The sequence below is a fragment of the Neoarius graeffei genome, chromosome 23 (assembly GCF_027579695.1).
Source record: "Neoarius graeffei isolate fNeoGra1 chromosome 23, fNeoGra1.pri, whole genome shotgun sequence".
NCBI classification, from domain to species: domain Eukaryota; kingdom Metazoa; phylum Chordata; class Actinopteri; order Siluriformes; family Ariidae; genus Neoarius; species Neoarius graeffei.
In genome coordinates this window covers 36,175,205-36,199,314 of record NC_083591.1, presented here as the reverse complement: position 1 = coordinate 36,199,314, position 24,110 = coordinate 36,175,205, and the positions used below count along the sequence as shown (strand labels likewise).

Genomic DNA, 24,110 nt, shown 5'->3' with positions numbered 1-24,110 from the left:
ATACCCACAGAGACAAGTCTTAATATATTTGTGAATTGACATAATTATTAATGCAGTTAATTGATCTTATGTTACACCTAAATCTGATCCTGTTTGCATTGTAGATAAAAGCTTATTTAGAAAAGCTTGATTGTGGGGACCAGGCAAATATCCCCACAAGGTCAGATATTCTTATACCCCTTCACCCTTCAACCAATATACTCCCTACCATGAATGCCTCAGACAAGATTGCTGCTTTTCTAGTTTTCTTATGATTAGCAATATACCAGGGCCTGTATTGCAGAACAGCAGCTGTACAGTACATGTCATTGTACAGTGGCATGCAAAAGTTTGGGTACCCTTGCTGAAAATGTCTGTTACTGTGAATAGTTAAGTGAGCAAAAGATGAACTGATCACCAAAAGGCATAAGGGTAAAGATGACACATTTCTTTAATATTTTCCACAAGATTACATTTTTATTTCCATCATTTACAGGTGTAAAATACCAAAAAATGAAAAGGACCTGAGTCAAAATTTTGGGCACCTGGCATGGTCAGTACTTAGTAACACCCCCTTCGGCAAGTATCACAGCTTGTAAACACTTTTTATAGCCAGCTAATAATCTTTCAGTTCTTACTTAGGGGATTTTCGCGCATTTGTCCTTGCAAAAGGCTTCCAGTTCTCCAAGTTTCTTGGGTTGTCTTGCATGCACTGCTCTTTTGAGATCTATCCACAGATGTTCAATGATGTTTAGGTCAGGGGACTGTGAGGGCCAGGGCAAAACCTTCAGCTTGTGCCTCTTGAGGTATTCCATTGTAGATTTTGAGGTGTGTTTTGGATCATCGTCTTATTGTAGGACCCATCCTCTTTTTAACTTCAACTTTTTTACAGATGGTGTGATGTTTGCTTCCAGAGTTTGCTGGTATTTATTCAAATCCATGCATCCCTCGACCAATGAAATGTGCCCTGTGCCACTGGCTGCAACACAACCCCAAAGCATAATCAATCCACACCCATGCTTCAGAGTTGGAGAGGTGTTCTTTTCCTGGAATTTGGCACCCTTTTTTCTCCAAACATACCTTTGCACATTGTGGCCAAAAAGTTCTATTTTGATTTCATCAGTCCACAGGACTTGTTTCCAAAATGCATCAGGCTTGCTTAGTTGTTCATTTGCAAACTTCAGACACTGAATTTTGTGGCTCGGACACAGGAAAGGTTTTCTTCTGATGACTTTCTCATGAAGGTCATAGTTGTTCAGGTGTCATTGCGTAGAACAGTGCACCACCAGTCCAGGGTCTGCTAAATCTTTCTGAAAGTCTTTTGCAGTCAAACAAGGGTTTTTATTTGCCTTTCTAGCAATCCAACGAGCAGTTCTTTCAGAAAGTTTTCTTCATCTTCCAGACCTCACCTTGATCTCCACTGTTTCTGTTAACTGCCATTTCTTAATAACATTACGATCTGAGGAAACAGCTACCTGAAAACACTTTGCTACGTTCTTGTAGCCTTCTCCTGCTTTGTGAGCATCAATTATTTTATTATTCAGAATGTGAGGGAGTTGCTTAGAGGAGCCCATGGCTGTTGATTTTAGGGACAAGTTTGAGGAGTCAGAGAATTTATACAGCTTTGAAATCTGCATCATCTGACCTTTCCTAACAAAGAATTTGAACAAGCCACAGCTCAATAAGCTAATTAAGGTCTGGAACCTTGGTAAAAGTTACCTGAGAACTCAAATGTTTTAGGATGCCCAAACTTTCGCATGGTGTTCCTTTTCTTTTTTCACTCTCCAATTGTACAAAACTAAAATAATACACAAATCTTGCAGAAAACGCTGAAAAAAATGCGTCGCCTTTACCTTTATGCCTTATGGTGATCAGTTCATCTTCTGCTCACTTAACTATTCACAGTAACAGACATTTTCAGCAAAGGTGCCCAAACTTTTGCATGCCACTGTGTGTGTGTACACATGTTGCTCTCACCCTCACTAGTGCTTGCATGACTTCTAGTTGTGATCTTGTCCTTGGAGTACAACCCATTGGCCTGACACATCTTACACAGACTCTTCTGAAACACGATTTCCATTCTTTCCCTTGTACACTATGCTGTGATACTGTGTACTCAGTGTGTGTGTGTGCATGTTAGTTACACTAATCAATCTCTTCTTTTTCATCGCTGTGAGGCTGCCTGAGGGTTTGGATAGGAAGATGCCAGAAAACACACAATCTACAGAAGAAGTCAGCAATGAGTCTGTTCAAACAAACACACACAATATATATATATATATATATATATATATATATATATATATATATATATATATATATATATATATATATATATATATATAAAAAACACTTGCGGGCGGCACAGTGGTGTAGTGGTTAGTGCTGTCGCCTCACAGCAAGAAGGTCCGGGTTCGAGCCCCGTGGCCAGCGAGGGCCTTTCTGTGCGGAGTTTGCATGTTCTCCCCGTGTCCGCGTGGGTTTCCTCCGGGTGCTCCGGTTTCCCCCACAGTCCAAAGACATGCAGGTTAGGTGAACTGGTGACTCTAAATTGACCGTAGGTGTGAATGTGAGTGTGAATGGTTGTCTGTGTCTATGTGTCAGCCCTGTGATGACCTGGCGACTTGTCCAGGATGTACCCTGCCTTTCGCCCATAGTCAGCTGGGATAGGCTCCAGCTTGCCTGAGACCCTGTAGAACAGGATAAAGCGGCTAGAGATAATGAGATGAGATGAGATGAGATACACACGCACGTGCGTGTGCACACTATCCACATTCACTGGATATGAGCAATCGCGCACTCTGATTGGCTACTCTACTACTAGGCTATCAGCTCATACCTGTATACCGTGAGTAGAGAAAAACAAAATGGCGGCGTGCATCAAGTCAGACGTATCACTTTGTTATCAAGTATTCAAAAGAAACAGAAATAGCTCAAAGAACATAGTCACCCCCCATTTCCTATACCACACTTCACCCCAGTTGGTGGCAGTAATGCACCTTTAAACTGGTTTGCCACCAAAAACAAACTCCTAAAGAAGAAGTGCAAAATGGTGGAGAGTGGCTTTTTTATTTTTATTTTTTATTGCAAATGTTCAGGTATACAAACATTTAGGCATACAAATATGTTGCATGAGCGAACAAAAATGTTCAAGGCACAAGGTAAAACAAAACACTCCCATTCAGTCATACATTCACACAGTCGTATAATTACCACTAGAGGTCTTCAAATATTTTCAAATGATCAAAAGCATTCAAGAGTGACATTGCTTTTTTGCATTTCATACACTTTAAGGCAGTCCCTTACAGAAAAAAAAAAAACCCACATGAATTTCCCATGTATTTCTCATGTGATCACGTTACCACATGTGGAATACATGGTATCAAATTTTGTAACATGTGTTACCATGTAGAGCACATGTGGAAAACATGTTACCATATGTGGAAAACATTCCCACATGTGATTCACATAAAATTGGGCCAAAACCACATGTTTCCCATGTGCAAATAACATGTTTCCCATGTGCAAAACCACATGTGGAATACATGGTATCAAATTTTGTAACGTGTTACCATGTAGAGCACATGTGGAAAACATTCCCACATGTGATTCACATAAAATTGGGCCAAAACCACGTTTCCCATGTGCAAAACACATTTTCCACATATTTCACATGTGAGAAATCACATGTGAAGTTCATGCGGTTTTTCTCCAAGATGTTTTTTGAACACAGTGAAAATAAGCTTTACTTTTTTCCATTTTGAGCAGTGAGACCAATAGTAAATTATTTATAACATAGTCCGCTTGTGAATCCTTCAGATTCATCCCAAATATTATATTGTCCAGGGTAAGTGTGTCCTGTAGCTGGATTTTAGAAGAAAGCCAGTCCAAAAAGTCCTCCCAAAATGTTTTTGTGTAAATACATTGAAAGAAAAGATGGTCCATAGTTTCAATATCTGATTCACAGAAAATACAGTTGTTATCAATACTGTCAATATTGAACCTCACTCTTAGCATTTCACTGGATGGATAAATCTCATTCAAAATCTTAAAATGCACTTCCTTCACCTTTGGACTTGCAGGAAATTTTAGATATTGGGTCCTCCATTTTTTTAACCTCTACTTCAGAAAACTTCTGAAAGATGGAATTTCTATTTGAACGCATTGGGTATAGATTATTATTCAAATGATTACGTAGGATTTTGTTTGGTATCTCTTTGTTAAGAAAGTCTTGTTCCATGATGTAGAGTATTGGAAGGTTAGGAGGAGGCAAACTCTCCAGATCAATGTTTTGTACAAGTTGTTTGACTGGTTGAGGAATTGCTTTGCATATTTTATTAAATTCAGCTTTTTTGCAGGTAATATTATGAATAGAGCAGAAGTTTTCTTATAACAGCCAGTTGCCCTGATTATCCATAAGGTGAGATATTAACCAAATACCTTTATCCATCCAGTGTTGCAAAAAGAGAGATTTTCCATTACACAGAACATATCTATTATTCCAAATCGGTGTTTGGTGTGGTGTAAAGTTGTGGTTGTACATAAGTTTCCAGCATAACTGAACCTGCTTGTGAAAGGACACCAACTTGACTGGTAGTTTTTCTATTTTAAAATCACATTTAAGGACAAACTCAATACCTCCCATTTTTTCAAATAAACCTCTGGAAAGACAAAACCAAATATTATTTCTATCTAGCGGAAACGATTTTAACCATTTTATTTTTAAGACAGCATTTAGACATTCAAAGTCAATTGCTTGTATGCCACTTTCTTTATATTCTTTTATAATTTCAGATTTTTTGATATAGTGAGCTCGGTTTTTCCAAAGGTAGTTAAAGTTTAGTTGATTAATTGTTTTGATGGTTTTATCTGGTATAGCCATAGAATAGGCAAGGTAAATACATCTTGCTAAGGATTCCATTTTAGTTAAGTACAAGCCCGATTCCAAAAAAGTTGGGACAAAGTACAAATTGTAAATAAAAACAGCATGCAATGATGTGGAAGTTTCAAAATTCCATATTTTATTCAGAATAGAACATAGATGACATATCAAATGCTTAAACTGAGAAAATGTATCATTTAAAGAGAAAAATTAGGTGATTTTAAATTTCATGACAACAACACATCTCAAAAAAGTTGGGACAAGGCCATGTTTACCACTGTGAGACATCCCCTTTTCTCTTTACAACAGTCTGTAAACGTCTGGGGACTGAGGAGATAAGTTGCTCAAGTTTAGGGATAGGAATGCTAACCCATTCTTGTCTAATGTAGGATTCTAGTTGCTCAACTGTCTTAGGTCTTTTTTGCCGTATCTTCCGTTTTATGATGCGGCAAATGTTTCCTATGGGTGAAAGATCTGGACTGCAGGCTGGCCAGTTCAGTACCCAGACCCTTCTTCTATGCAGCCATGATGCTGTAATTGATGCAGTATGTGGTTTGGCATTGTCATGTTGGAAAATGCAAGGTCTTCCCTGAAAGAGACGTCGTCTGGATGGGAGCATATGTTGCTCTAGAACCTGGATATACCTTTCAGCATTGATGGTGTCTTTCCAGATGTGTAAGCTGCCCATGCCACACGCACTAATGCAATCCCATACCATCAGAGATGCAGGCTTCTGAACTGAGCGCTGATTACTTGGGTCGTCCTTCTCCTCTTTAGTTCGAATGACACGGCATCCCTGATTTCCATAAAGAACTTCAAATTTTGATTTGTCTGACCACAGAACAGTTTTCCACTTTGCCACACTCCATTTTAAATGAGCCTTGGCCCAGAGAAGATGTCTGCGCTTCTGGATCATGTTTAGATACGGCTTCTTCTTTGAACTATAGAGTTTTAGCTGGCAACGGCGGATGGCACGGTGAATTGTGTTCACAGATAATGTTCTCTGGAAATATTCCTGAGCCCATTTTGTGATTTCCAATACAGAAGCATGCCCATATGTGATGCAGTGCCGTCTAAGGGCCCGAAGATCACGGGCACCCAGTATGGTTTTCCGGCCTTGACCCTTACCCACAGAGATTCTTCCAGATTCTCTGAATCTTCTGATGATATTATGCACTGTAGATGATGATATGTTCAAACTCTTTGCAATTTTACACTGTCGAACTCCTTTCTGATATTGCTCCACTATTTGTCGGGGCAGAATTCGGGAGATTGGTGATCCTCTTCCCATCTTTACTTCTGAGAGCCGCTGCCACTCCAAGATGCTCTTTTTATACCCAGTCATGTTAATGACCTATTGCCAATTGACCTAATGAGTTGCAATTTGGTCCTCCAGCTGTTCCTTTTTTGTACCTTTAACTTTTCCAGCCTCTTATTGCCCCTGTCCCAACTTTTTTGAGATGTGTTGCTGTCATGAAATTTCAAATGAGCCAATATTTGGCATGAAATTTCAAAATGTCTCACTTTCAACATTTGATATATTGTCTATGTTCTATTGTGAATACAATATCAGTTTTTGAGATTTGTAAATTATTGCATTCTGTTTTTATTTACAATTTGTACTTTGTCCCAACTTTTTTGGAATCGGGGTTGTACGTTCTTCCAAATATTGTTAGGTCTCTTTGTAACCATGAATTTAATTTTGATTTACATTGAAGAATTTTATCATGAATATTTAATGTTTCACTCATGGCACTGTCTTTGGTTAGGTGAATTCCTAAATATATTACACAAGACTTAATGGGAATGTTATATGCTTCTAAAAGGTTGCAATCATGTATAGCCATGAGTTCACATTTACTATGATTGAGTGTGAGACCAGATGCTTCAGAGAAGAGATCAATACATTTAAACACTTCAGGGATATGTTCTAGGCTTTTTAGAAAAATTGTGGTGTCATCAGCAAGCTGGCTTATTATCAACTGTTCACTGAAGCTATTTAATTTATCTATTTCTGAGTTTTTCATAAGGATTGCTAACATTTATGCTGCCAAAATAAAGAGAAACGGAGATATATTGCACCCTTGTTTAACTCCTCGGTTTAAGGAGAAGCGAGGAGTAGTGCCTGTTGGGAGTGCTACTGTGCTGGTTGTACCGTCATAAAAGGATTCTATAATGTTGCAAAATTTTGGACCAAACCCATATAAATGCAAGACTTTAAAAAGGAACTGATGCTCAAGTTTATCAAAAGCTTTGTGAAAATCAAGAAATAAAATAAAGCCCTTGTCCTCAATTAGGTGACTGTATTCTAAGATGTCTTGCACTAACCTTGTTGTTATGCATTGATCTTTTATTAATAAACCCTGACTGTGTTTCACTAATTATTTGACCAAGTCCTTTTTTTTAATCTATTGGTATAGATGTACAGTATGTTAACAGTTTATAATCATCGTTTAAAAGCGAGATTGGGTGATAATTTTCCAGTGTCCTTTTATCTTTACCAGGTTTTGGTATTAATGTTATAATGCCTTGTTTCATGCTTGTGGGTAAAATTAGGTTAGTTATTGCTTCATTAAACACCTGAAAGAGGAGTTCCCTAAGTAGCTCCCAAAAGTGTCTGTAAAAGTTAGCAGTTAGCCCATCGGGGCCAGGGGATTTATCTAGTTTTAAACACATTACAACTTTGTGCCGAGGAGCTCACAGATATCTTTACATCTCATTGAGCCAGGCTGTTGTCCCCACGTGCCTCAAAACCACCACCATCATCCCGGTCCCGAAGAAGCCGTCTCCCTCTTGCTTCAATGACTACCGCCCTGTTGCACTCACTCCCATCCTCATGAAGTGCTTTGAGCGGCTAGTCATGCGGCATATCAAGTCTGCCCTCCCCCCCGCCCTGGACCCTTTCCAGTTTGCATATCAGTCCAACCGTTCGACCAATGACGCCATCTCCACTGCCCTCCACTCAGCCCTCACCCACCTGGAGACAAAAGACTCGTACGTCAGAATGCTGTTCATAGGCTTTAGCTCAGCATTCAACACAATCATTCCTCAGCAGCTTATTCATAAACTGGACCAGCTGGGACTCAACACTTCCCTGTGCAACTGGCTGCTGGACTTCCTGACGGGGAGACCACAGACTGTACGGGTCGGCAGCAACTCCTCCAGCACCATCACACTGAACACGGGGGCCCCCCAAGGATGTGTGCTAAGCCCCCTCCTCTTCACTCTGCTGACCCACGACTGCACACCAACATCCAGCTCAAATCTCTTCATTAAGTTTGCAGATGACACGACTGTGGTGGGTCTCATCAACAATGGCGATGAGACAATCTACAGGAGTGAGGTGAGCCGCTTGGCCATGTGGTGCAAGGACAACAATCTCCGTCTGAACGTGGAGAAGACGAAGGAGATTGTTGTGGACTTCAGGAGAGAGCACACCCAGCATGCTCCACTATCTATCGACGGTGCTGCAGTGGAGAGGGTGAGCAGCACCAAGTTTCTGGGTGTGCACATCTCTGAAGACCTGTCCTGGAGCAACAACACCGCATCACTGGCCAAAAAAGCCCAACAGTGTCTGTACTTCCTCCGCAAACTGAGGAGAGCAGAGCCTGGCCCCCATCATGCACACATTCTACAGAGGCACCATCGAGAACATCCTGACCAGCTGCATCACCGTGTGGTACGGCGCCTGCACCGTGTCCTGCTGCAAGACTCTGCAGCGCATCGTGAGAGCAGCTGAGAGGATCATTGGTGTCTCTCTCCCTTCTCTAATGGATATTTATAACTCCCGCCTCACCCGCAAAGCCATCAGGATTGCAGGTGACCCCACCCACCCATCTCACAGCCTCTTCAGTCTGTTGCCGTCGGGGAGGAGACTGCAGAGTCTCCGGGCCAAAACCAGCAGGCTCAAGAACAGTTTCTTTCACCAGGCGGTCAGGAGGCTCAACTCCCTCCCTGTTCTGCCCCTCCTCCCCCCTCTGCCCCCTGCCACAGATTCTGCTCGCACACCCCCCTGCCCCTCCTTCAGCATCTGACATGTCATCCTCACAGTTCTCCCCCCAAACACACACACACACACACACACACACACACACACACACACACACACACACACACACACACATCTCATCGTTCATTAACACACTGAACTCAGGGACCGCACATCTCACTTTACCTCGCTCATTTGCACTCTTCCGCATGACCTCACCTTAACAGCTGCTAGTTTGTTTATACTGCTTATTTCATGTTTACCTGCTATACCTCAAGTGCCCTTGACTGTTTGTTTATTTGCACCAATTTACGTGTGTGTGTGTGTGTGTGTGTGTATATATGTATGTATATATGAGTGTTTAGTCTACGTCTAGTTCTTATCTAGTGTTTATACTGTTTATATTGTCTGAGTGTTTAGTCTATGTATCGTTCTTATATAGTGTTTATACTGTTTATATTGTTTGTCTGAGTGTTTAGTCTATGTCTAGTTCTTATCTAGAGTGTTTATACTGTTTATATTGTTTGTTTTTTTCAATTATTCTATTTTTATTTATTGCATTGCCTGTTTGCACCATGGGTCAGAGAGGACTGAAATTTCATCTGTGCTGTATGTCGAGCATGTATAGCATATTTGACAATAAAGTTGACTTGACTTTGTCAAGTTCAATCAGTTCTGTATCTTTTTCACATTTATCTTTAAATTTATTGTCAATTTTTGGAATCGATTCTTCAATTTTGTTCAGGAAGATATCCACTTTTTTCAGAAGAGTAGGAAGAGGTATCCAGATTTTGATAAAAAGCACTAATTTCTTTTGCAATAACAGACGGATCAGAGCATTCAGAGCCATTAATCATCAGAGATTTTATTGTATTTTGTTCTTGTGTTTTTTTCTAACCTGCAGAAGTAGGCTGTATATTTTCCCCTTCTTCCATCCACTTTGCTCGTTATCTGATGTATGCCGCTCGAGTTTTCTGTTCATAGATTTTGTCTACCGTAGTTTAGTGTGTAATTGTAAAAGCCTTATATGATCACTCTTTGACAATAGTGAACAAGTAGTAATTGAGAGTATATCTTTTATAATACTTTCCTCTTCTATATTATTTTGGCTTCTAACCTGTTTACTAAAGGAGATGGAGAATTGACGGATTTTATATTTTAGGAATTCCTATTTCTGAGAGTATGATAAGGCTTCGTCATGTAAGGTTTCTTGTATAAGGTTCGCTATGCCTTTACAAAAGTTATCATATTTTAATAAACTAGAATTAAATTTCCAGTACCCTTTTCTCCTGTGGGACTGCGATAGGGGTGTGACCAGTAACTCAACGCAGCAATGGTCAGTTAGAGGTGCGGGCATTATTTCACAGAGTGAAATGTGATTGAATAGAGCATCAGTAATTAACCAATAATCAAGTCTTGATTTGGATGAGCCATCTGGTTTAAACCAAGAGTATTGTTTTACATCTGGATTTTTCTCTCACCATACATCTACAAGTTTTAATGAATCACAATAGTCAACCAGCATAGTATTGGGGTGAAGGTTTGTAAATCTACTAGGAAGTCTGTCTAGCCATTCATCTTTAACCATATTCCAGTCCCCTCCCAATATTATATTTCCAGTTCCATATTTAGTTTTAAACTGCAAAATAACTTCTCTAATCGCTGTAACAAGGTTTCTGTTTTGTGCTATGTTACAGTGTCCATAAACATTTCCTAAAATTAGTATAAAATTGTCTATTTGGGGTATGCATATTACCCAATGGCCATTGTTACTACTTTTGGTGGCAATTATTTTCCCCAGTGAGATATTGAGTAAAATTGCAATGCCTGCTGATCTTGATGTACCATGTGAAAAAAAAAAAATTGGCCTCCCCATTGAGATGTCCAAAACTTTTCGTCTGATTCCTTTGAATGGGTTTCCTGAAGTAGTACACATTGAGAAATTCTGCTTTTGCAGAATAGAAATAAGGCCTCTTTCTTTATATTATCCCTTAGACCTCTAGTGTTAATTGTCAAAAATTTTAGATTACACTGTAAAGACATTTTCATTCACACACATATTCACGGGCAGCTCGGTGGTGTAGTGGTTAGCGATGTCGCCTCACAGCAAGAAGGTCTGGGTTTGAGCCCCGTGGCCGGCGAGGGCCTTTCTGTGCGGAGTTTGCATGTTGTCCGTGTGGGTTTCCTCTGGGTGCTCCGGTTTCCCCCACAGTCCAAAGACATGCAGGTTAGGTTAACTGGTGACTCTAAATTGAGCGTAGGTGTGAATGTGAGTGTGAATGGTTGTCTGTGTCTATGTGTCAGCCCTGTGATGACCTGGCGACTTGTCCAGGGTGTACCCCGCCTTTCGCCCGTAGTCAGCTGGGATAGGCTCCAGCTTGCCTGCGACCCTGTAGAACAGGATAAAGCGGCTAGAGATAATGAGATGAGATGAGACACCTATTCATCTCATCTCATCTCATTATCTCTAGCCGCTTTATCCTTCTACAGGGTCGCAGGCAAGCTGGAGCCTATCCCAGCTGACTACGGGCGAAAGGCGGGGTACACCCTGGACAAGTCGCCAGGTCATCACAGGGCTGACACATAGACACAGACAACCATTCACACTCACACCTACGGTCAATTTAGAGTCACCAGTTAACCTAACCTGCATGTCTTTGGACTGTGGGGGAAACCGGAGCACCCGGAGGAAACCCACGCGGACACGGGGAGAACATGCAAACTCCACACAGAAAGGCCCTCGCCGGCCCCGGGGCTCGAACCCAGGACCTTCTTGCTGTGAGGCGACAGCGCTAACCACTACACCACCGTGCCGCCCGACACCTATTCACTCAAACAAAAACAAAAATAGGTTGTAAAATCTTAAGGTAATTAAAGCTTGCTTTTGAAGCTAACTTAAACTTAGGCAGGTCCCTAAGAACAGTGTGGACATTGTCCTCTAATCACAAGTATTCAGAAAAATGAATATCTTATCTTGGAACTTAGACTCTTCAAAAAAAAAAAAAGAAAAAAAAACATTCATAAAAGGGAAATCGGGAGAGTATAACAACTTTGGATTCAATTTGAACAAGTGGAACATAAAGTGCTTTTTTTTCTTTTACCCTTAGCTTATAAAGCATCAACTTGCCGTATCACATTATGATTCAAATGGCGAATGCATTTTAGGTAGTGACTACATGCCCATCAATAACTGCTATGTGGCCTTTGTAAAAAAACACCTTATCCTGAGATCTAGCATGTTTTATTTTTGGCCATAGTTGTTCTCTCGCCAGTCTGTCCTCCTTGGTGAAGTCCTGGACAAAGTGGACCCCTCGCTCCTGGCAGATCTGTGAGTCCTTAGTTGTCTTCCAGACCGTATCCCGGTGAAGTCTCCTCACGAACTGCATGATGACCTGCCGGCTCTGTCTGTTTTCTTTCTTGCCTACACAGTGCACCGAGTTGACCACATTGCCAATGTTGTCAGCCCACTGTGGAAAAATATTCAGCAGGAGCTCTCCGGTCTTCTCTCTGATGTTTTCTTCTTCTTGTTCTTTGAGCCCCGAAAGTCGCAGGTTCCAGCGGTGTTTATAACGTTCAAACTCAAGCACCTTTTCCTTCAGTGTGGCATTTCGTTTCTTCAGGTCTGACTGTGTTCTTTCTCCAAAATGTCCATTTTGGATTGTATTCCTGCAATTTCCATTGAGTTCTGGTCCACGCACTGTATAACGCTGGTAAACAAGTCAGAGTTCTCTTTAAGTTGTTTTCCGAAGCCATCTACTTTGCCCACCAAGCTATGAATGGCTGCCAGAACATCAGCTAAGGAGAGCATGGGTCCGGTTTTGGTTGCCATTTTCTTAGCGGGTGGCAGTTTTGTTGGCGTAGTGTTTAGCGGTCTTCTGGTGCCTGATGCGCTAGTGTTAGCTTTGCTTGGTTTTGGTGTGTCCACCAGAATAGCAGCTTCTGTGCTTGCTGTGTGGCTAACATTAGCTTTGCCTGATGTGTCCATTGGAGTAACAGCCTCTGCGTTTGCGGTGTAGTTATGGAAGGCTAGCGGGTTTCCCGCCTTACCATTAGCTGTTTTGAGTGGGGGAAAATCTTTATCTTTGAGGACAGACATCGTCTTATTTCGATTCCTTTGTTCCAGCAAGTTGAAAAGGTGTCAGTGAAAAGGTTACCAAAGTTTTTCTGTCTGAAGAGGACAGTTTAAATCCAAAAGTGTGGGACCAAGCAAACGGAGCTTAAAAAGTTGCTTGTGCCCTGATGGCCATCTTGCTGGAAAACCCAGTGGAGTGTTGTTGAACCAACTGAGGCTGGGAGGAAAAAAAAAAAAAAAAAATATATATATATATATATATATATATATATATATATATATATATATATATATATATATCACTCTCTACTCAAACCCCCCCCAAATATGGAATGAAAGTATTTGATGGTAAGAACACTTTTTTTTAATTTTTCAAGAATAATTATTATAGCATTTTTCACAAATTGCTATGTGTCTGTGTAGTTATGTGTCATATTATGCTACTGTATGTGTCATAGCAATTTCACAAATTGCTATGTGTTTGTTTACATTCTGAATGGAAATGATTTTGTCGGACATTTTGTATAAAATTATTTTTCAAATTTGCAAAAAATAAAAAGCTCTGTATCTCAGAATTCAGTGAATGTGGATAGAATAAAACAATTATTCCACTCAATCTCGTTGTACATGGCTTATAGCCAACTCGGCGCTGTGCGACTCATCGGCTATCAGCTCATGCACAACTAAATTTCGTGGAATAACAACAACCGACACACCATATGTGTCCTCCTGACAATACGTTTAGAAATATGTTCAACACCCTATGTGGATATTTAACTTGCAACATTAATATAAAACCTTTCTACAAGAAATCAGTCAGTATTAGTGTCAACAATAGTTGCATCAAAACCATTGACCAATTCACCTATCTTGGCAGCATGGCAGCCAGTGATGGCGAAGTAGAGCCTCATGTCAACTTCAGAATTGGTAAAGCAGCTACAGTATTTAAACAAATGAGATTAGATTAGATACAACTTTATTGATCCCTTTGGGAGGGTTCCCTCAAGGAACTTAAGAGTCCAGCTGCATCATTACAGATAAACAGAGAAAAGAAATAGAGAAAAAACTTCTAGATAAATTAAATTAAGTATTTCATCTCATCTCATTATCTCTAGCCGCTTTATCCTTCTACAGGGTCGCAGGCAAGCTGGAGCCTATCCCAGCTGACTATGGGCGAAAGGCGGGGTACACCCTGGACAAGTCGCCAGGTCATCACAGGGCTGACACATAGACACAGACAACCATTCACACTCACATTCACACCTACGGTCAATTTAGAGTCACCAGTTAACCTAACCTGCATGTCTTTGGACTGTGGGGGAAACCGGAGCACCCGGAGGAAACCCACGCGGACACGGGGAGAACATGCAAACTCCGCACAGAAGGGCCCTCGCCGGCCCCGGGGCTCGAACCCAGGACCTTCTTGCTGTGAGGCGACAGCGCTAACCACTACACCACCGTGCCGCCCCAATTAAGTATTTACATATACAAATATAAAAAGAATAAGATATGGGGAAGAAAGGAAGGGGGGAGAGAGGAGGGAAAAAAAGGGAAAGGGGGCAGCAGGAGAGATATTGCACTTTATATTGCACATTATATTGCACATCGTCTGGTATTGCTTATTGTTAGGCTAGGCTACTGCTCCTTCCCGTCCTCTGTTACCCCTCCTCCCCCCAGAGAGGAGTTGTACAGTCTGACGGCATGAGGGACAAAGGAGTTTTTAAGTCTGTTTGTCCTGCACTTGGGAAGGGGCATTCTGTCACTGAACAGGCTTCTCTGGTTGCTGATGATGGTGTGCAGAGGGTGACTGGCATCGTCCATGATGTTCAATAGCTTGTCCATAGACCTCTTCTCTGCCACCGTCACCAGAGAGAGTCCAGCTTCATGTCGACCACAGAGCCGGCCCGCCTGATCAGTTTGTCCAGCCTGGATGTGTCCTTCTTGTATGTGCTGCCCCCCCAGCACACCACGGTGTAAAACAGGACACTGGCGACCACAGACTGATAGAACATCCGCAGGAGTTTCCTGCAGATGTTAAAGGACCGCAGCCTCCTAAGGAAGTATAGCCTCCTCTGTCCCTTCCTGTATAAGTGATTGGTGTTGCAAGTCCAGTCCAGCTTGCTGTCTAGCCACAGCCCAAGGTACTTGTACTGTAGGAATCCACAGCCTCCACCTCGACTCCCTCGATCAGAACTGGTCGTGACCTGAATGAACACCATTTGGACAGCAAACACCATAGACTGTGACACAAAACTCTGACTCTACAACAGCATAGTTATTCCCACAGAGCTATCTACGCCAGTGAGACCTGGAAGCGTACAGCCCGTGTAAGCAAAAAGCTGGATGTCTTTCACCAAAAAAAACCTGAGGAAGATCCTAAAAGTGAGATGGTAGGACCATGTTACAAATGAGGAAATATTGCGGAGGGCCAGATCATGACCTTTGAGTGAAATTGTCGCTGAAAGAAGACGGCTCGCAGGCCACATCTTATGCCTGCCAGACCACCGCCATGCAAAAACAGCCATGGCATGGACACCGCCAGTCAGCAAGAGAAGGAAGGGAAGGCCAAAGATCACATGGAGGAGGACTTTCCAGGAGGACCTAAAGAGAATGAACATCCTCTGAGAGAAGGCTGATGAAGCTGCGGCTGATAAATCTAAGTGGCGGAAACTTGCTGCCCAATGTGCCAATAGGCAGAGGAGGGTCTAAGTAAGACAGGAAATCTTAGAAAACAGGATTTTTTTTTAATGCACTGTCCTAGCCCACTATAACATGTTACCTTGAAATATAATCATTCAAATATTTCAAAAATACTTCATATTTTTCCAGTTTGTGAATCCATTTAACATTGAGAATGTAAAAACGTCCCTTTTCCATTGACTTGGTCCTGTTTTCCTTATGAGAAAATATTTGATCTATTTCACATGACACTGGGTCACCTGAATTTCCTGAGAACAACAAAAGTATGTTTTCTCATTCTTTTTAAATATTCAATTATAGTCGTATTGCCTGACAACGTCACTTTGAAAATACAACCGTGTTACCCAAATTATAGGTAGACTGAAAGTAAATTGCTTAAAAAAAAACCAACAAAACAAAGTAAATCATTTGAACATACTTAATGTCACTACAAGTATGGATAACAGATAATGACATTTTGTGTATTTGTTAAATAAATGGCAATGAACACAACACTGTTACTCATTTAGAGAGAGAGAGAGAGAGAGAGATTTTTGCCTGATATTTTTTTGAATGGTTAAATTCATGTTTTCCTAAATTCAGAGTTCTATATAAGAACCTGCTATTCATCTGTAACATAATACAAATTAAAGTTTTGAGTATTAATATGTCTGGCTGGCACTATTTGTACAGATACAGTGTAGCGTATCATATCGTTTCATTTGACGATACGAGGCTCTTGACTTGACAAGTCTTTATATCAAACAATACATTCTGCATACATCATTATAAAGTAGGCTATTCATCATTTGTCAAGGTGAAAGAAGCATTTAAACTTAAATCAAGCTCACATCTCACCTCTGAAAAACTAATTTCCCCTTTATCTCGAATAAAGACAGGGTTTAAGAAACCTACATTTTATTCCATCTTACGTGTTTAAACAGTAATGAGGAAATCAGGTGAACACTGCAAGGAGATTTTGAGAGCTCAATAAAGGTTTAAAAGACTTAAGAACACGGGGACATTTTATTCCTTTGCAGAGATGAGGGTTGTTTGAGAAAATGATGTACCTCTCTCCTTCTCCTTTTTTGCTCTGGGTAAAATGTTGCGAGTCTCGTTTGCCTCCAGAGCTTCAAAATCCCAGAACTTATAAACTTCAGGAGCAGGACAGAGCCCTAGAGAGAGAGAGAAAGCGAGAGACTGACACCAAAATACCATGCTCTGGAGAGACAGAAAGGTTCTAGATTCTATAACAGTTCCTTTGACCGACCTACAGTGGTGCTTGAAAGTTTGTGAACCCTTTAGAATTTTCTATATTTCTGCAGAAATATAACCTAAAACATCACCAGATTTTCACACAAGTCCGAAAAGTAGATAAAGAGAACCCAGTTAAACAAATGAGACAAAAATATTATCCTTGGTCATTTATGTATTGAGGAAAATGATCCAATATTACATATCTGTGAGTGGCAAAAGTACCATATGTGAATCTTTGCTTTCATTATCTGGTGTGACCCCCTTGTGCAGCAATAACTGCAACTAAACATTTCTGGTAACTGTTGATCAGTTCTGCACACCAGCTTGGAGGAATTTTAGCCCATTCCTCCATACAGAACAGCTTCAACTCTGGGATGTTGGTGAGTTTCCTCACATGAACTGCTCGCTTCAGGTCCTTCCACAACATTTTGATTGGATTAAGGTCAGGACTTTGACTTGGCCATTCCAAAACATTAACTTTATTCTTCTTTAACTATTCTTTGGTAGAATGATTTGTGGGCTTAGGGTCGTTGTCTTGCTGCATGACCCACCTTCTCTTAAGATTCAGTTCATGGACAGATGTCCTGACATTTTCCTTTAGAATTCTCATCTCATCTCATTATCTCTAGCCGCTTTATCCTTCTACAGGGTCGCAGGCAAGCTGGAGCCTATCCCAGCTGACTACGGGCGAAAGGCGGGGTACACCCTGGACAAGTCGCCAGGTCATCACAGGGCTGACACATAGACACAGACAACCATTCACACTCACATTCACACCTACGGTCAATTTAGAGTCACCAGTTAACCTAACCTGCATGTCTTTGGACTGTGGGGGAAACCGGAGCACCCGGAGGAAACCCATGCAGACACGGGGAGAACATGCAAACTCCACACAGAAAGGCCCTCGCCGGCCCCGGGGCTCGAACCCAGGACCTTCTTGCTGTGAGGCGACAGCGCTAACCACTACACCACCGTGCCGCCCCCTTTAGAATTTGCTAGTATAATTCAGAATTCCTTGTTCCATCAATGATGGCAAGCAGTCCTAGCCCAGATGCAGCAAAACAGGCCCAATCCATGATACTACCACCACCATGTTCCACAGATGGGATAAGGTTCTTATGCTGGAATGCAGTGTTTTCCTTTCTCCAAACATAATGCTTCTCATTTAAACCAAAAAGTTCTATTTTTGTCTCATCTGTCCACAAAACATTTTTCCAATAGCCTTCTGGCTTGTCCATGTGATCTTTAGCAAACTGCAGACGAGCAGCAATGTTCTTTTTGGAGAGCAGTGGCTTTCTCCTTGCAACCCTGCCATGCACACCATTGTTGTTCAGTGTTCTCCTGATGGTGGACTCATGAACTTTAACATTAGCCAATGTGAGAGAGGCCTTCAGTTGCTTAGAAGTTACCCTGGGGTCCTTTGTGACCTCACCAACTATTACATGCCTTGCTCTTGGAGTGATCTTTGTTGGTTGACCACTCCTGGGGAGGGTAACAATGGTCTTGAATTTCCTCCATGTGTACACAATCTGTTTAACTGTGGATTGGTGGAGTCCAAACTCTTTAGAGGTGCTTTTGTAACCTTTCCCAGCCTGATGAGCATCAACAATGCTTTTTCTGAGGTCCTCAGAAATCTCCTTTGTTTGTGCCATGATACACTTCCACAAACATGTGTTGTGAAGATCAGACGTTGATAGATCCCTGTTCTTTAAATAAAACAGGGTGCCCACTCACACCTGATTGTCATTCCATTGATTGAAAGCACCTGACTCTAATTTCACCTTCAAATTAACTGCTAATCCTTGAGGTTCGCATACTTTTGCCACTCACAGATATGTAATATTGGATCATTTTCCTCAATAAATAAATGACCAAATATAATATTTTTGTCTCATTTGTTTAACTGGGTTCTCTTTATCTACTTTTAGGACTTGTGTGAAAATCTGATGATGTTTTAGGTCATATTTATGCAGAAATATAGAAAATCCTAAAGGGTTCACAAACTTTCAAGCACCACTGAAAATACTTGTGAAGTCCAATACTCAGTGCAGCAGTTCACACAAAACCAATTCATTTCCTTTCAACACGTATGATTAATCCAAGCCTGATTTATTGCTTCAACACTATTTTCGAATCAAATGGACGTCAGGACTTCAACAGTGACGCACTTTGTTCTATCTGCTCTTCTGTCACTGATATACATCTGAGCGTTGTGCAAAATGTGATAACACTATAAGCATGCAAGATTTGGCTAACAATGATTTATGGTGATGGTCATAAGTGCATTTGCTGTCCTTTTTCTTGGTAATGAATGAAGACATATCCACTTGATTCATTATGCAAAGCCAACCATTCAGAGTGTTCAAAGCTTTACACAGATTGCCTTGACATACTTGTCCAGGAACAATATCACTAATTCTGCATCAAGCTTCATCTCCTTCACCTTTAATAAATTACTCCTTCTTGGAAAAGCGCTGCCACTGTTTATTCTGGTTTCACTGCCGTCCTTGTCATTAAGCTTTTTCCAAATTTTTTTTTTCTCAGAGGAGAATTAGCTGGCGGCCATGTGCTGAGGCCATGGCTTAAACTTTTTTTTTTAAATCATGTTCTACATATTTTCCAAATGTTGTACATGTGACACACCAACAATTAATATTTTCTGAATCTTCCCTCAGAGAACAGCATTTATATGCCTCTTTATTTTATAATCAATAACATCAAAATCACTTCTGCTCCACTTCTTCATAGAGAACATTTCAGGTATCTTTCGAATCGGTATATATTTCTTTATTGATAAATGGGTTTTTGACATTTGGTGTAACCATTCGATTCCAAGCACAGGTTTTTAGTATAGTTTAATTTCTCAAAGATAAAAGCTCAACACTGCAAGTAAATGGAAATGCTTTGTCCAACGTATGTGCAAAAGTCTCATCTCATCTCATTATCTCTAGCCGCTTTATCCTGTTCTACAGGGTCGCAGGCAAGCTGGAGCCTATCCCAGCTGACTACAGGCGAAAGGCGGGGTACACCCTGGACAAGTCGCCAGGTCATCACAGGGCTGACACATAGACATAGACAACCATTCACACTCACATTCACACCTACAGTCAATTTAGAGTCACCAGTTAACCTAACCTGCATGTCTTTGGACTGTGAGGGAAACCGGAGCACCCAGAGGAAATCCACGCGGACACGGGGAGAACATGCAAACTCCACACAGAAAGGCCCTCGCAGGCCACAGGGCTCAAACCCGGACCTTCTTGCTGTGAGGTGACAGCGCTAACCACTTACACCACCATGCTGCCCCTGTGCAAAAGTCTTAGAAAAAAAATGTTAAAAATATCCAATGAGAGTTTTATGCTGTGCATGTGTGCAGAAGCATTTCTTTGTTCGCCGGGAAAGAGAAAGACGCATTAAACACCCGAAAGGCTACCAAAACTTCATTACATATTCTTCACAAATATTTACAAGCAGCAGCAAATTGTTACTATTAGAGCTGGGACTTGAACTCAGTCAAAACTTAGCCAGACACCAAAAAAAGCAACAGGGCAAAGGATTTTGCAAGGGATTAGTGGCAGGCTGCCAGGTCGCACCATTGTGTGTAGTTGTTGATGTTTATTTTAAAAGTAACTAATTAAATTACACAGGGACATGAATTCTTAAGTCTGAGTGAAAAATACTGTGGCGAGTGTGTGTGGAAGAAGAGTCTGGAGACAGAAATCTTAGTTTCTCAGTCTGTGCTACTTGCGCTTGATAGCACTGGCTTGACTGCTTTATTACTGATGAACGCTACACTGGCTGGAAGGGTGACTTCACTGCTGTGCTGATGGTGCTGACTCGCATTTAAGGAAATACGCAGAACCTTTATTTTTAAATACATTTCTGAGGGGATAGGATCTCCATCCTTGACTCTTGTATGCTGCATAAATGGGAATAAAAATTATATATATTTTTGAGAGTTAAAATCGACTGCAAAGTTGGCATTCGAGCTGCCCCACTGAGCCAGCCAGCCCTGAGTGTGTGACGTCACAGTGTGAACCGGTTTTAAGGCCGAGGCCTTTACAGCTATAGACCAAAGTCATATAAATAAAAAAATTATGGTGAAAGTAAGAAATACCGTTACCGACTTGCTCAACTAAGACTGATTTGACTTCATCGATTGTGGGTTGACTCTCATTAAAACAGGATAGGTGTAATGCAGCATACATGTACATGCATGCATTTTCACTGATAAAACATAAAAGGCAAATTAAATAATCAGATGAACTGAGAAAATCACATTCTGAAGCAAATTAAATAATCTTATACCGGTAACTTAAATACACAATACAAGTTACATGTATTAATCTGAATGCAGATAAACAACAAGTGGTGTTGTTTTGTATCCAAATGAGAGTCGCATCTTACCTGTCTGTTCTCTCGCTTCTTGAAGGCCGATCTTGTAGCCGATTGTTTTGAAACAATCTGACTTTCAGTTCTTCATTCATTTCTCCATTCATTCACTTCTTCCATGTAAGGGCGAGATATTGCTGCTGAGGCAAGCATATCCAGTGGAGAAATCAGACAGCTGGTCCACTCATTCTCCATTTTCTCCATACTGAGTACTCCGCCATTACTGCTCAGCTCAGACAATTATTAAAACCCGGGACGGGACATCACCGGTTTTAGCAACAATTGTGGGGAGGTCACTGCACGAGTGATAATATGTCACGTCCCCTTCCATCCTGGGTTTTAGCAACAACCCTCGGCTCACACTCCGTGAGAACTGGTGCAACTGAATTGACTTACTTTTCTTTTCCTTTAATTGTTGGTACTGCACCCTTTTTCAACACGGGCTTATAGCCAACGCTCCTCAAGAGCTCAGAGGTCTCATACGAGTCTTTAGTAAAATGTGCAGAGCAGAGGAGAGACCACTTCGTAGGCACCCAATGTGCCCATGAACTTCTCGCAAAATGCATCCAAATCTTTGCAGTTTGAACATTCTTGGGCCATGAATGCAACGTAAATCCACCTTCTGTCATGTTGCTGCACCTGCCAGCAACACATCTACATGGCATGGTGATAAATTAGCTCAAAATGGAGGATCAAAGTTGCAGTCAGCTCTGTGTTTTAGCATAGCAGAAATGGCAATGAGACCAATAGACTTCCTGCTGTGACGTCACAGATGTCAAGGTCATTCACTCAGACCGCTACCTATATGAATAATTTTAATCATAAAAATTACTTTATTAGATTTATTGTTAACGCTTAAAACTATTCCTGTGCCATTCTTGAGGTCTCAAGGCATTTATAAACAAAAAATGAGGCCATAGTTTTGCGTATCTCCTTTAAGCTCATGTTGGCCTTCGAGAATGCTGACATGAAGAGAGTGTGTATGTAAAATAAATAATCTCATCTCATTATCTCTAGCCACTTTATCCTGTTCTACAGGGTCGCAGGCAAGCTGGAGCCTATCCCAGCTGACTACGGGCGAAAGGCGGGGTACACCCTGGACAAGTCGCCAGGTCATCACAGGGCTGACACATAGACACAGACAACCATTCACACTCACATTCACACCTATGGTCAATTTAGAGTCACCAGTTAACCTAACCTGCATGTCTTTGGACTGTGGGGGAAACCGGAGCACCCGGAGGAAACCCACGCGGACATGGGAAGAACATGCAAACTCCACACAGAAAGGCCCTCGCCGGCCACGGGGCTCGAACCCAGACCTTCTTGCTGTGAGGCGACAGCGCTAACCACTACACCACCGTGCCGCCAAAATAAATAAATAAATAAATAATAATAATAAGAATAATATTGCTTTTTATGGTATATCAGGTATATTTCTTTCAGCTAGCATGATATTGAATGAGTCAAAGACGAGTTCAATATGGAATATATCTGATATACCACTCAATGCCAGCCAATATTATTTAAATATGTCACTCAGATCCATGATGTATTCATCTCATCTCATTATCTCTCATCTCATTATCTCTAGCCACTTTATCCTGTTCTGCAGGGTCGCAGGCAAGCTGGAGCCTATCCCAGCTGACTACGGGCGAAAGGCGGGGTACACCCTAGACAAGTCGCCAGGTCATCACAGGGCTGACACATAGACACAGGCAACCATTCACACTCACATTCACACCTACGGTCAATTTAGAGCCACCAGTTAACCTAACCTGCATGTCTTTAGACTGTGGGGCGAAACCGGAGCACCCAGAGGAAACCCACGCAGACACGGGGAGAACATGCAAACTCCACACAGAAAGGCCCTCGTCGGCCACGGGGCTCGAACCCGGACCTTCTTGCTGTGAGGCACCACTACACCACTGGGCCACCCCAGTAAAACACTCATGTCTAATATACAGTATATATATATATATATATATATATATATATATATATATATATATATATATATAAAATATTATTTATGTATATAATTTAAATAGCTTCAATATTTGTAAATGGCTACAAAGTGAAAGATTGGAGTGAGAAATATTTAGATAGAGAGTTGGGAAAACAAACTTCTTTCTGTTTCTCTTTAATTACGCATAGGTTAATCAATCAGTTTACTTATTATCAGCTTTCATTTGCCTGTTATTTTGGTCTGGTCATCACCCCTACTTTACTTGCAAACAAACAAAAAATAACTAATTAGTTCTATTAATTAATAATACATATTATTTAAAAGCGGATATTATAGTGTAAAAAAATAAACATATCAGTAACTCTGCGAGACTATCTGACCATTTTTCCCCCCCAGCTGTTGATGTTGAAAATCTGATGTATTGCCCAAAAATGATATTTCAGGTGGAAAGTCTTCATTACCCAGCAACAACTAAAAATAGAATATTTCTGGAAACAAACATGTCCAAGACTTTTTCTATAAAAAATTTTACCCAGCTGTGCAAACAAGATGGAAAAAAAAAACCTTGTATAGAAATTTTAGTTTAGATTATGCTGCTTCAGTTTTACCTCCAGTCCACTGGTAGGCGGTGGAGCACAGCGCTGTAAAGAAGGCTGGATCATGGAAACTGCATGACTGAGGGAAGCAGCAGGAAAAGCAGCAGAATAGCATCTGACTCAGTGTGCTGGGGAGATCCTGAAGAATCGAACACCGCAAAGCATCTCACGACTATCAGTACATCTCAGTATCACATCTACCCAACACCATCTAGATACCAGGATTGTATTACTCTGTTGAGTGTGTCAACAGAGTAATACAATCCTTGTTAACCCAGCAAGCGTGTTTATTCTGT

General features: G+C 41.2%; 1 pseudogene; it reads right to left on the bottom strand.

Annotated features, from left to right (window-relative positions):
- LOC132871284 (protein FAM227A-like) overlaps positions 1–24,110 on the bottom strand; it is a 55,233-nt pseudogene that overhangs the window by 9,526 nt on the left and 21,597 nt on the right.